At 40.7% G+C, this 15,223-nt stretch overlaps 1 long non-coding RNA gene across 1 annotated transcript; it reads right to left on the minus strand.

Moving 5' to 3' along the window:
* Positions 1–1,700: 1,700 nt before the first annotated feature.
* Positions 1,701–2,149, minus strand: LOC119012059. Its single transcript, XR_005072354.1, has 2 exons — positions 2,026–2,149; positions 1,701–1,936 (listed from the first exon to the last, which is right to left on the minus strand). It is a non-coding gene; the product is annotated as an uncharacterized LOC119012059 (long non-coding RNA).
* Positions 2,150–15,223: the final 13,074 nt, after the last annotated feature.

Below are 15,223 nucleotides of genomic sequence, written 5' to 3' on the forward strand. Positions count from 1 at the left end.
ACCCCTCTGGATCTTACGGGGAGTCCCGTGCTGATGGACGCTGCAAGCTGCAGCAGCACTTCAGCCGATCAGGCTCCCACCACCTCCTGCCTTCCAAGCTCCCACACCGGCCGCCTCCCCCACTGGCCGCCTCCCTCCAGACACTGGCCGCCTCCCCCCAACACTGGCTTCGGTCTAGACACCAGCCGCCTCCCGTCGGAAATCGGCCACAGTCCAGACACCAGCCGCCTCCCTCCAGATTTCGGCCTTGGTCCAGACACCGGCAGCCTGCCCCCCGACACCGGCCACAGTCCAGACACCCGCTGCCTCTCTGTAACGTTAGACCGCGGTCACCCTCCAGACACCCATTGCCTGTCAAATTTTGTAAAGATAGTGGTCCTGCATAGCCAATTTTACCTGAATATCCTGAAAGCGATTTCAGTAAACAGACCAGAGTGTTTAACTCTGAATATTTCAAGACTTATTCATGGCTTTAGTATAACAAGCAGGTTGATGCCATATTCTGTTTCCCATGCTGACAGTTTTTGTGCAGACCAGACTTTTACTCTAAATGGGATCAGGGACTGGAGAAATCCATCCATCCATCCATCCATCCATTTTCTTCCACTTATTCGGGGCCGGGTCGCGTGTCTGTGTGTGTGTGTGCAGTGCGCAAGTCATGCGCTTGTGTTTAGGGCAAGGGTGGGGGGCACAAAAAAAAATATTTGCACCAGGCCTATCACTATGATATTACATCATACAGACAGATATTGGGGGGACTTTAAGCTTCCAAAACTTACTCAAAAGTCTTGCTTTTTGTCAAGCTGGGTGTGAAACTGTGTTGCCCTATCCTGCCCCAATCTCCCACTTTCAGAGGCAAAAGTCCCTTTGGGTGGTGTGACAACCCTGTCTGCCTGTTTCTTTGTTTGTGTGGCTGCTTTCCTTGCAGGTGGGCGTGGCAGAGGGTTATCAGTAGAGTGACTGCTCCTGGGTTCATAAACAACACTGGCAACTCCTGGCCTCTGTGGGCCAGTGAACCTCTTGGGTTCAGTAGCTGTCTCTCTCCTCTCTGACACATCATCTTGCCTTTTGGTTGCTGTTTTGGTTTGTATTGATGCACCAGACAACACTGCACATACCCATTCTTTCATTCATGCACACCCCTACACTACTGAATTTACCAATTGCACATCCCATTGTTAGATTATGTTTCCTCTCATATTATTATTCATGGTGGCCCGGTCTGTGATTAAACACTACCTGCTGGCCCTCACTAGACTCCAAAACCTTCCAGGCCACATAAATAATAATAGGCAGATATTGATCCTCTCCCAGTCCATTTTCCCTTCCACTGAAAGGATTTTCAAACACAGACTTGAGCTATCACAATACAACATATGGTAATACATGTCAGTGTTGATAACTCCCTTTTACATTTCTCGGTTGTCACACAAATCAATGTTGAATCAGTGTGTACTTGCAAAAACAATGTTAGACTCCATAGTTGTCTTAGACCCCTGTCAAGTCTAACCAATTATGACATGTTTATCCTCATGTTGTCATTTAACCGCTGGCTGTTGATGTGGTTTCCAGCAAACAATGTGGGCTTTGTAAATAACTGGCAGACTTTGTGGTGAGAACCTGGTGTGATTAGGAGAGAAAGCAATTTTTGTTACACTCGGTGGTAGGTTTTTGGACTCAAAAGCAAACACAAGGCAGGATCAGGAGAGCAAGGTTATTTATTGACGGAACACGGTTATTGCAGGTGAGAGTAGTAAGCTAGACAGGCATGAGTCAGAGTCCGAGAGGTGGAAGGAGGAAGGGAGACAGGTCATGGTGGCACTGGTGGGTTTTGTGGTGTGTACATACTCTGGTGAATGCAGGGCAAAGCTGTTTCCTACAGAGATGCTGAAAGCTGGGTTGCTGGAAACTGAGTCGCCTGGATCGTAGGTGGTAACTGGAGACAGAACAAAGTACAATTAGGTCTTGAAGGAAAAACACACAAAACACTAGATGAGCACTAGGAGAAGAACTTAAGCCATATACCACATCTGACTGACAAAATCATCTGGCAGCAGGTAGCATGGAGAGTGGGGCTTATCAGCATGTGCTACAGGTGTGTGTGTCTCAGCATCTCTCAGTGCACGTCTGCAGGCAGAAACAGAAAAATAAACCAACACAAAAACACAAAAATCATCCACAGAAAATGAGGTTGTGACATTTTTTCCCCCCTTTGGATGGAGCCAGCTCTCTTCTGTAGAAATCCGAAGTATAATTAGAATCAATTCGACAAAGAGGAGTTTCATATGAAAGAGTTTTAAAAGTCAACAACTGTTCAGAAACAGGAATATTAAATGCATTATCACTATCATCAAAAGCTGTTCTAGTGAATTATTTAATATCAGATCATAATATTGACTTAGTCTGTCTCCTTGAAACCTGGCTATGTAATGAGGAATATGTCAGCCTTAACAATTTAGCACCATGTCAAATTAATACTAACACTGGTTGAGGGGCAGGAGTTGCAATAACATTTTACTCGAGCATATTGGTAATTCCTAAACCTAAACTCAATGGTATCTTGTTCAAAAAGATTGTTCTTTGTCTTACACTGTTGCAGACACTGAGCTCATCTCTTACTCTGTAGCTGTACACATTCATTTGTTATCATTACATGTTACTGACTTGGCTTGGCTAATGTCATGGCCTCAGACTTCACACTTGGCTACAAAATGTCCCAATGCCTGCTGGATGTCAGGGGCCGAAGAAGCCAGCAAAACCATGTCATCTGCAAAGCGACATAATTTTGAATATACAGAAACAGCCCATAGTCTTCAGACTCTGCCTCTACTTCAGAAGATGTGTTATTTAGATTCAGGAGCTTCTCAAAGTGGTCTTTCTACTGCCTGCCAATATCCCCTGTCCAGGTCAGCAGTTCTCCTCCCCAACTGAGCACAGCATGGGCTAAGTCCTGCTTTCCCTTCCTGAGTTCCTAGGTGGTTTGCCAGAACCACACCCAAGTTTTTTGCTTTTCATTTTCTTACCACAGTGGGTACTGAGGTACCCCAGAAAAACTTTGGACCCCTAAATGACCCCTTTTCCAAAACACCGCCTGAGGTCTCCCAAAAGGCTGGGTATTCCGAGCTGCTGTTTGGTGTGTAAGCACACTAAACAGTCAGGGCCTTCCCACCAGCGACCTTCAGATGCACTGATGCAACTCATTCCTTAGGGGGAACTCCAAGAGTGCGGCACTCAGCCTGGGGCTTGTTTGTATACCCACACCTGCCTCTTACCCTGGGCAACTCTGGAAAAGGATAGAGTCCAGCCCCTCCTCTCCAGGAGTAGAACCGGTAGTGTGTTTGGAGCTGAGCTCAACTATATCTAGTTGATACATCTCTGCCTCCCACAACAGTTCTGGTTCCTTCCCCACATACTACGAGCTAGTCTGCAAAGCCAGGCATGAGGATGTTGAGGTCCCTATCTATGCCCGCCACCCTTAACACATTGCACCTGTCCCCATTTCTCTCCCCTGCAGGTGGTGGGTCCACAGGGAGGCATCTCCATGTTGTTTCTTTGAGGGACCTGAGTCCACCCAGGCCCCATGGACTAAAGCCCAGCCACCAGGTGGATTGTGGGAAGAAATATAAAATTCAGCATTCAGTAACAACTGAAATCATCTGAGATGGAGGTAAAGTGGAGAATTAGGCTGGGATCAGTCCAGAGGAGTGCTCGCCAGCAGGCTCCCCTCCTCCGGGTCTGGCTCCAGGAGGGGGCCCTGATGGGGGCCTGAAGATGCCGAACAGTTTGAGGCATGCCATGCAACTTAGCAACAATGTATAACTTTAATGTTTTAACATTAAAGTTATAATGCAAACATTTTCTCTTTGAGAAATAAAGAATGGTGGCGTTCCGGTGTGCTCTGGCAGTTTTACACCTACGTACATTAGCATTGTTACTAGTCTGAATTAACCAAGCATAGAACACATTTTGTCACCATGCCTTTACAATATTCAGAAATGTATTTATTGTCTGAATCTGGTGATAAGAGTTTCACATTGTGAAAGCGAAGTCTTATTTAAACTCAAACACAACCCCCTAAAATGACCAAAGATCATGTTGTTGAGGTAAATCCCCATTCAACTAGAAATGTGCCGTTGTGACACCTGACTGATTTTAATAAAGCATGTCACAAATGTAGTCTACTGTGAATGAATGCATCAATGTGAGAAGTTCCTCTGACATTATTATGTCATGGTACACAGAACAGCTTTGGCACAAATAAAGTCAACCAGGATGTAGCTAGCTATTACAGCCAGTCAACATTCTTGAGCTAGTCTATCACATGTTAACAAGAAAATGCAAAGGCAATTACAGTAGGGATATTGGTCAAGGGAGGCTGGACTAGTAGTGAACAAGATCTGTTAACCGTTACCACACCATATTATTACTGGGGACAATGTATTACTCACTGGATATTGGTGGTGATGTCCCTAGTGTCAAAATCCTACGTCCATGACTTCCTCTAACCATGACCAAAGTAACCAGACCATAACCAAAGAGCTATAGTGCATTAGGAAACAAGAAAATTGGGCTATTTGGAAGGCGCTGACAAATAACGGGTGCATTTCTAAATGCTATCTGATGCTCAACAATAAAATGCGAGAATGGCTGCTCAAAGTAGAAGAGTGTGCACTGTCTGTATGACTTATTGAAAGGATCAACTGTCAGAAATCAATAAAAGACAATTTCCTGTAGCTACACAATGCAACTCAACCGTGACAGCAAAAATGTTAGAGATGATAGGACATGCTGTAACAATATGCTTATGAAATTAAGTTGCAAATGTAAATGCAAGCTACTAACTAGTGTATAGCTAACATTTGTCTCCCTACCAGATGACCCATTTGGGGTTGTAGGTATAGGGAATTGTTGAGTAATGCACATAGTGACTGCCCAGTTGGAAGAAAATTCAAAACTCAAATTCAGTGAATGCTAAGCAGCTTTTTCACTAAAAAAGACATACTGTATGTCCTTAAGTACAACAAAAGGTAAGATTATGTCAAAATCACACATGTAATAGTTTATAGAGCGCATCATTTAGGACTCTGCTACAAGCATCAAGCAGCAAACTGTCAATAAGCTGTCATCTCACCTTCTAACACAAAAAAAGAGATGTGAAACTGCTCTGTTTCTTGTCAGCACTTTGGCAGGTTGGGCAGGTTATGTGTTATGGGCATAGAGATGCATTCACCTCCCCCTAATCTCTTCCTTCACTGCTTAACTCTATCTATCTATCTATCTATCTATCTATCTATCTATCTATCTATCTATCTATCTATCTATCTATCTATCTATCTATCTAATAGATATTCCTGTATAGTAAAATATCATGCATGTGGAGGTTTTCTTTCTCAGTTTTCACCACATCCAGTGTGATTTATGCACCATATACATTTTCCCACTCTTCCCTCTACAACTGTGAAAATATTTTCTGTCAAACATCTGTTGGAGGAATGTGGGGACTGCTTCCTGTCAGTAAAGCTGCTGAATGGAACTCTCCCCACAACACACACACACACAAATGCACACATACCCAGTTATCCTCTGCAATGCTAGCAACATCCAACAGTGTATTCCCAAACAGTGCAGCATCCTCCTCATTTTACTTCCATCTTTTTTTTTTCTTTTTTTTTTATTGGTATTCATCATAAAAAACAAACATGTTTCTTTACAAAGTGCATTTCAAATGTCATATACTACATTCATGTTTGCTACAATTCTCAGTCTTTTACATAGGCGGAACTCCAGTAAAGCTGTCCCCCCCATAATAATTTGAGACACCCCCTCCTGTTCCTAGAAATGGTTGAGTCCACCCCACACTCTTTCCAATGGGCAGCGCTAGCAGCTGCAGCAGCCTGATACTCACACCATGCTGCGGGGTAAGAGGTGTGGATACCACACAGACATAGTCACATAAGTTACAACAACACACATCCCATTTACAAAAAGCACCAGGTCCAGGCTGTCTGCAACATTCATCCTGCATTGTTCAAAAGCCTACTCAATAAAAAGTGCTGTTAATTGTGCTGTCATTGCATGTATACATGTTAATTTCAGTCATTTTGTTTTAAATCTAGACATGAGCAGGTGGACTCAGCCAGTGCTAAGAAATGTCTTCTGCCTGCCAGTTGGAGAGACAGAGAGAGACTAACATGTCAAATTGCATTAAAAGATGCTGTATAAAAGACTGGCTACCCCGGAATCATTCTCTAAAGTTTTACTGTTTATTGTCCCCCCTAACTATGAAATGGGATTTTCGCCCCTGTGTGTATACATATAACATACATACAAACAGAAAAAAGAACCATGAACCTTTAGGAAGTGATATTTGTTTGTAACTGTATTATTGATTAGTAAAAGCAAAATCAGGCCTATGGGGCTTTATGAAGAAAAAACATTTTGCCAGAGGGAAGCAAATTGTTCTGATTTATAACTGACAAATATTGTTATCTTCTCCAGTTTATATGTCCATTGGTAGTTTCCATCCATGCATTACAGTGGTTATTATTCTGGTAAGAACTGTTTTGTTTTTTTTGTTTTTTTGTTTTTTTTTACCAGCTACCAGCAGTGCATTCATTAGGAGTATCTCCTCTTAACCATTTTTTAGGTATATATCCAAAATATATGGTTTTATTAGCATAGGGTATTTCAAATTCAAAAATGTCTTGTAGGACATTGTGTATCCCTCTCGAATAGTCTTTAATAACAGAGCAGTCCCAGAAGACATGTTGATGGTTTGCATTTTGATTTTCACAGTTTCGCCAGCAAACAACGGGGTTACTATCATAGTGGGAAAATATGTTACGAGATTTTTCCAGCCAAATTCCCTCCATTTCTGTGAACTGGTGCACTTCCATTGGTATCTCCATATTGTTGTCCAGTCTTCATCAATTTAAATATAATAATTCCTCCTTCCTTTTCCCACTTTGTTTTGATATACAAGGTTGGGTGTGTTTTACGATTTACAGACCCTTATACAAGCATGAGATTGCCACCAGTATCTGAATTATATGCTTTCCTAAACAATTTTATCAAGCATGTACCTGCATCAGTCACTTTTTTCATTTTCAAACAAATTTAATGCTACATCTACAGATACTGGTAGAAGTTTTGCTTTTCCAATGAGTGTTTCTCTTTAAGTATTTCACTGTTGACCCAGCGGGCTACTTTAGCATTTACCATGTGCTCAAAGTCTGTCTGGCATTAGCGAAAGGAATGTCGAACCTGGCATCAGTCATTGTAACTAAAAAATAAGCAAGATTTGTCAGTTGATGAGTACATGTTTAGGTAGTGGCAAGTTGTGACCCAAGACTTATTTGAGTGTCAGCTAGTATACTAGTAGTATACTATACTAGAATCTGCACTATAGCCTGATTAGCCTAACTTCACAAAGAGGGTGAAGTCTCTTCCACTGGAACAGCAGATGGCTGAGAATGGGATAGTTCAGAGTATGTCCAAGCAGTGGCCAAGGTTGGACACTACTGTAAAAGGGATACAGCAAAGGAGGGCACAGGCCCGGACACATCTGAAGGAGAAGGCAAGACAGCAGATGATTGCTCAAATCCACAGAGAGCATTTGTCTCACTGACCACAAGTGAAGGCTGTATAGAAAAGGAGCTGATATTTTGCTCAGGGTTTTTCCTTGTTCAAATTGAGGCGCAAGTGGTACCATCCTGTTCATATATACACACATACGGTATGCATGCTTATCGAGCATTTAGCTAGCCTCTGCAAACACCTTTTAACAAGTAGAGTATTTTATGAGTTCTAACAATTCCTGGTAATTGAAGAAAATAAAAATGATCACACAAGCATATTTTATTTTAAAAAATTAAGGCACCCTGTTTAACATTAAATTAAACACAACAGAAAAGCTAATGAGTTGATTACAATCAGTAGTTGAACCACTGGCTCTTTTTTTCCAGGAATGTTGAGATAAATGAAAAATGATTCTAAAATCTGCGTTATTACATTCCTATTGACTTGGCAACTGCATACCCTCGTCTTGACTCCTCGCCCTGTCCTGTACTCTGATGGACATGCCGAGCAATATCATCATGTCGACATAATGCCACAATTGCAGTTACAAATGTGCTTGGTTAAGAGGCTGGTTTCAAAAAGACACTGTACTTACCGATTAAGGTGTTTTATGGCATCAGGAACAGACAGATCTTTATAGATGTTGCTCTTGGCGCAGGTGACTCTGCATCTTTGCCCTGAGGGCAGCAGCTGAAAGTGGTGGTTTAAGGGATGGCTGCCATTGTCTAAGATTTTGCCAACTAAGCATTGGACTGCTTTGCCATGGTGATAGGACAGTTTGTTTGAAGCCTGGAATTGTACTGCCCGGTCTAACTACTTGGGAGAGCTTTGTCTTCCTTTTGACACTTGGGCACTGACCATTTTATTTGTGGTCTAGGGCCTTACAAATGTGTGCCGGGACAGCAGCGGTCTAATTTATTTCAATGCTGCAGTCCACTGGGTGCATATTAAGGCTGTCACTTTTCAGCTGAAGTTTGAACTTTCGTTCAAAGCTGGTGAAATATAAAATTTCAAATTGTAATGATGTGATTGAATTCAAAATTGGAGCACTGCAGGTAAAGCTTGCACCATGAAAATTTAATAATCTGTTTTCAAGAGTCCCTGATTTACTACAGGCAAAAACGTTGCTCCCTGTTTGTGTGCAGGAACTTTTAAGAGCATGATACATATATTTTCTATTCATGTATTCTCATGTAAGGCTTGGTGAGATTCATTGCAGCGGATCATCGCCATCGTTGGAAATCTGAAAGGAAGAGGGTGACTATCAATCAGCCATATAAACTTAAAAAAATTAAGCATGAAACTAGAGCAGTAACATCACAGTTATGTCCAGTGTCCTTATAAAATGCTTCTCTATTGACTGGCCCTGACCACAATGGCTGCATATCAGCATCTATAACATTCAGAAAGTGAGCCATGCCAGCTGCAGCTTTGTGATCTGTCTGCTTTGCCACAGTTCTTGCATTTCAGAGGGAGGCTGGCAAGGGTCCCATCTTGCAGCAACCGGGAAACAAAAGAGGAAGAGAGCCTCCTTCCTCCTCACATGGAGGCCCTCAAGGAGACGCCATAGCGCGTTCCTCTAATTCAAACTGAGAGCAACACTGCCCTCTAGAGTGTCTCCTGTTGTTGCTGCAGCTGCTTCAGAGGAGGGAGTGGGGAGGGTGGAACACAATCAGCATGGTGTGTGTTGTCATAGTGGTGGTGGTATAGAGGTTAATTGATGATGATGGTGATGATTTCAAACCATGTTCACAGTTGTGATTACAATTTTGTCTGATTGGGTGACAGTTGTAGATTCAGATCTCTAGCTGACAACTTCTGCCTTTTTTCTTACCTTATTTCTTTGTACTACCATTAATGGATGATAAAGTTATGTTAATCACACTTTAGTTAATCATTTTTTCACTGCAAACAAAATGCTTTATAAAGCATTTATCAAGCATATTAAGTTTATGAACATCAGTAGTGACTTTATAATCCAAATAATGTTTATAGATGAACCCCATGGTATTTAGTAAGTATTTATAAAACATTATAAACACCAGTTGCAACTTTGCATAGACATTTGCTTGATGTTTTATGAATCATTTCATTCTTTGATAGCAGTGAAATAACAAATAACCAATGGTTAATAAATTCTAAATTTACCATTTATTAATGATGGTCACTATAAAGTGTGAATATTTTTTTGTTGTTTTTTTTCTCGTAAGTTGTACAAGTGTAAGCAGGGGGCTGAATGCATTTGGTTTGAGATTTTGGAGCCCTTTAAATGTGTATTCTGGTTCCTTGTAAATTGTAAATGTAATTTCCAGATCCTTTACAAATGCAGAAGTTAATTTTGGATCCCAATAATTTAGAGGTTCAGAAGTTCATTTAATAGTAATTTTACAAAACCAGGGTTGTAGAACAAAATGTGAGTTGTAAGTCCCTTATGCTACTAAACTATTCCGTAAAGATTCTGGCCAGTTTTAATCACCGACTGTGGAGCCTTTCTGTCGTGGGTTGTGCACAGACCTTGCCAGTTTGTGATGTTTCCAGTCAGGTCACTTTCTATTACTCCATAGAATCTAGACTTTTAAAGTTTTGAAGTCCTGTGGAAACAAAAGCTTTTCTGTGTTCTTTAAAAAAATGTATTAACTAGGGTGGTAATATGACATGACCATGATGTTCTCTATGATGTTGATCCCCAGGAACCTAAAACTGTACATATGCTTCACCTCACCTTTACTGATGTAGAGGGGTGTGTGTCATTGCCTCTTGTTTTTATTAAATCGACAACCAGCTCCTTGGTTTTGCTGTTGTTGAACAATGAATGGTTTTCTGTGCACCACAAGATTGTTGTTTTTTTTCCCATATGAACTCTCATCATTGTTGTTAATATGGCCGATGATGTTGGTGTCGTTCGCATATTTCACAACAGAGTTCTCTTGATGTCTGGGAGTGAAGCCATGGTTGTACAACGTAAACAGCGGGGGGCTGAGTACACAGCTCTGCGGGGCTCTGGTTTGGGCACTGAGCATTAAAGTAGGGGAGGTGTGACTGCTAACCTTAACTGTCTGGTGTCTGCTTGTGAGGAAATCCAATGTCCAGTTGAGAGTTGAAACTTACACTTGTAGAACTTATGAGAAAAAAAAACTGGTTGAAACTGCATTGAATGCACCTGCTCACCTGTGTGAAATCAACAAACAGCATTCACCACTTTGTTTGTGGTTCCCAGATTGATGGAGACAATAGTGTGACTGTGTCTTAGGACTTGATGTAAAACTACAGAACTTGCCACTTTCTGTTTAGATTTGCAGAACATTGATTTTGCTCCACATCATGTGAAGGTGCTCAAGCATGATGAATTCCTGAAACTGAATGGATCTTACTTCTTGAGCTCAGACCAGGCAAAAAGGTTGGAGATCCGACAGTGCATGATTTGCAGGCTCCTTAGTTTAGCAGTGATAGCAAGGTCCATTTCAAACTTTTATTTTCAGAAAACTCTGCATTTGAACCACTGCCACATAGGCTACAGGTGCTAAATCAGCCAATGCCATGGATAAGAATGTGTCCATGTGCTCTGCCAATCAAGGATAGAAAGTTCCAGGACATTACCATCATTTGTTTGGTTTAGCCAAGAGTAATTACATTTGTGACGTTTGAGTTTGCTTTACTAAGTTAAAGATCCATTCACAGGCAAACATCCCACCTGAGTCTCTGTGTGCTCCACTAGCACTTTCAAGTGTTTGTGGCTTACCCTTCCCCATAGTCTGTCACAGTAGTGGGAAAAAAGGAAGTGCACTCTTTTGCCTAAAACACTTATTCCATAAGTAATTTGGCCCAAGTCATCTAATCCCCTTATGTTACATAATTGACTGACAGCGTTATTTGTATGTCAATAGTCATCTATTGTCATAACCTTTTAGTGTGAAATGATTCATACATACATACTCTATGTGATTCAGTTTTTTGAAAAACTTGAAAATAGGACTTGGCCATTATTTTCAGAGGGTGAATGGATTTCAGGTCACTGCCATCCTTTTCGGGCGAAATCCATTGAGTGCAGAATGTAAGTTCAAAAAGTCTCATTAATGAATGCAATGCTAAAGTACCAGGTAACAAACAGTCTAATCTTTTTCACGTATGGAATTCCTGTCACTCATTCAGGTCACTGCTTATTTCTTTAGGCCAAATCCATACGACGCTGAACTTCAGGTCAAATAAATGAATATGTCACAGTGGTAGCTCATGGAGTCCTTATTGCCAAAGGTTAATCTTGTACATTTAATTCCTGTTCTGTGCAACCACATGCATCATTCATGTTTTTTTCAATTTGGCCAAAAAATATGAATTCATGGTTCACCAATACCTCCATCTCCTAACCTCAAAGAATCGTGGGCCGTGTTCATGTGTAATTTCTGAATAGATAATCGTATCATTGTTTAATTGTGGCATTTTATTCCATCATTGTAAGTAAGCATTCTTTTGGGGAAACATTGGGCTGTATTTTGGGGGGCTTGTATCCTTTTACTTTGGGGGATTCACCCTGCTGCTGCTCAAGTAAAGTGCCCTTTGATAATGAAATCTCCCTGTACAGTCTAAGCACCAAAGATGTATATAGAGGTTCTCAGTCATAAAGGTCATGGTAATTCTAAGTGCTGTATCATAGGCAACTGGACATGTTTCAGTTTCTTGAAGATGTTTCACATCTCATTCAAGAGGCTTTTTCAGTTCTAACTAACTGGAGAGGAATTTTTATCTTTTTAAACTATGTGTGCGTATGTCCTGTCAGAGTCTTTAAAGGAGAACTTCGGTTGATTTAAACATGCAGCTTCATTGCTCAAGCTACGCTTGACGCGAACAAATTTGGTCCAACCATTACAGGGCTCCGTGAATGGAGTGTTAGCATTGACAGCTAACAGCATAAGGTCAGAACTTTACACTGTGTTTTAAGCATCTTAACATGCTCCAAATCTCCGGTCTAGCTACCGTAAGACATGGATGTCAACAAACCGGTATGTGGCTACTTGCACAAATACACTGTTTTAACTAATTATTTATTCATTTTGAGTCATACACGCTACAGTGCAATGTTGTAAGGTGTCTGCTTATGTTGCATAACTTTTGGGATGAGATTTGGAGCATGTTAAGACGCATAAAACACAGTGTAAAGTTCTGACCCCATGCTGTTAGCTGTCAATGCTAACTCTCCATTCACGGAGCCCTGTAATGGTTGGACCAAATGTGTTCGCATCTTCGGTACTGGCAAGTCAAGGGTAGCTTGAGCAGTGAAGCTGCATGTTTAATTCGACCGAATTTAATTTGGGTTGCTAGGGCTAGGTGAGAATGGTTATCAAGCTGTTAAGAACATATACACACACTGCTCAAAAAAATGAAGGGAATACTTAAAGCACACGTGATCTTAATGAACAAATAATTCAAGTTGAAAATCTTTACTTACGTACATTGTATCATTTGTTGAGAACAAAATTAGGTTACAATGGTCAATGGAAGAACACTTTGACAACGGAAACAGAAGTTATGCTATACTGAAGTAAATAAGGTGGTTTTGATCAGGATGGAAAATACTGTGAGAAACTGGGCCCTGATCAAAAACAGATGGAGCTTAAGCTGTATCATTTGCTGTACTTAGTCACTTTAACTGTAAGATAGAAATGGAAAACTTGTTAGTGAGTCCTCTGAGAGCAGATGTCTTGCTGTAATGTATATCACAGCTCCAGGAGATCCTGTAAAGCCATAGCAGCTGCTGTTGGCCTGGTGTGTGATGCAGTAACTCATCCTGTGGGACAGAACATACCGCGTGAAAGCTCACATTCAATAAAGTATAAACTGCTGGACTATAACATATTGTCATATTAGTGTGTTATCACTTTCAAAACTTCTTGAACACCAATTTTTTGCTTACATTCTCCTCTTAATCATTAAAAAAATCCAGTTTAAACATTCTGACAGTTGGAAAAATAATCACACTGTCTGACAGTCTGATACACAGTATATCCTCTATGCTTCATGAGCTTATTATAGCCTATAAGATGTTTGCACTTTACTGAAATTAAAACCGGTGATATGACTAATATTCCAATGAAAGTATTATACATGATGTGCACATGCACAGGTCACAACATTTTTCAGAGTATGTAACCTAATGACTCTGGTGATCCAGTAACTTTTCAATCAACAATAGAGCATCAGCTTTGTTTTTAATGACCACCAACCTATCAAACTAATGATATTCCCATCATCAGTGTTGTTCAGTGCTAAATTAGAAAATGATGATGGTAAAAATTGCACCTGCTAAAAAATAAGCAAATACATGAAGTGGTCATATTTAGCTTCCTCGGTCATTCTTAAAAATGATCATGGGTGTCTCCCTCAGGATTTACTCTTGAGAATGTTCTGTGTTTATCGTGCCCCACAACAGTGATGTGAAATATCCGCCCAGAACAATTAGAAAGCTAGCTGTTCACAAATTCTAGCTACACTATTAATTGTACTGTAGCCAATTTACAGCTGATGTCACCATACTTGTAGGCAACTGTAAATACTATCAAACCATGGCGACACTTACCTGTGGCTCAGGTGCAGTTGCTGGGTCTGGTATGGTTGGGACTGATTCTTTTATGATGGTCAGTGTTGAGGCAAAGCCAGCTTTGTACTGACCCTCGTTACTGAAGCAGTCCAACATTAAGTGGTTAGCACACACATACGAGCTAACAGGAAGCGTAGCTGGCATGGTGTTGTTAAAAATGAAATGACACCACTGGCTCTTCTGTTGTTCTGTAGCTGGGACAGAATATAGGCACTTATGTTGATTTTTACAACCAACAACACAGCAATTTGTGTGTCTTACTCTGAGAGATGACATTGGGGCAGCATATACCATTGGACACTTACTGATTTATCCCCACGGTACGTCAAATAATCCCATCACTTCACATCACATCATAGACACATTCATATTGACAGAGCTTCTTCAATATCACCATGTTTAACAAAGTCTAAGAATCTTTCCCAAATGTCTTTAAATTCAGAGGTTTTTTTCCTGATAATATAAGTGAGTCTTTTTAAAGCCAGACTTGATGTTAGATTTGTGTTAATGGTTCTAATTGGGCCTTTGAACATCTCTTTCTCTCTGTATTGTCTTTGTTGTTATTTACCAAAATTTTGTATAAGTGAGCTACCCGTCCCTTACTGAAACAGTTCTGTGTGGAGAATGACTCCAGTGTGGACAGTGGAGGTTGCCGAAATGAGCGTTTGAGGCGAGTCAGAATAAAACGTCTAAGTTGCAGATATTTAAAGAAATGCTTTTTCAGGATGACGTCACCTTAAGATCGTCAAACAACATTAGTGTATTGTCTTTTTATAGGTATAAATGTTTAGTTATACCCTTATTTAACCAACTTTTAAATCCCAAATTATTCTTGGCTGGGCTGAAATGTCCATTGCCCCAAATCGGTGATAAACATGACAGCGCTGGAAAGTCTTCTAGATATTTATGTACCTCATACCAGACCACAATAGTGTTTTTCACAAAGGGATTGGTTGTTTTTTTTTTAATAAATTTTTTAGGGGCACAGAGTACAAAAAACTATGTAGTGTCAATTTACTCAAGGACAATAATTCAATTTGTAACCAGGGCAAA

This window comes from Acanthopagrus latus, chromosome 22 (assembly GCF_904848185.1).
Source record: "Acanthopagrus latus isolate v.2019 chromosome 22, fAcaLat1.1, whole genome shotgun sequence".
NCBI lineage: Eukaryota > Metazoa > Chordata > Actinopteri > Spariformes > Sparidae > Acanthopagrus > Acanthopagrus latus.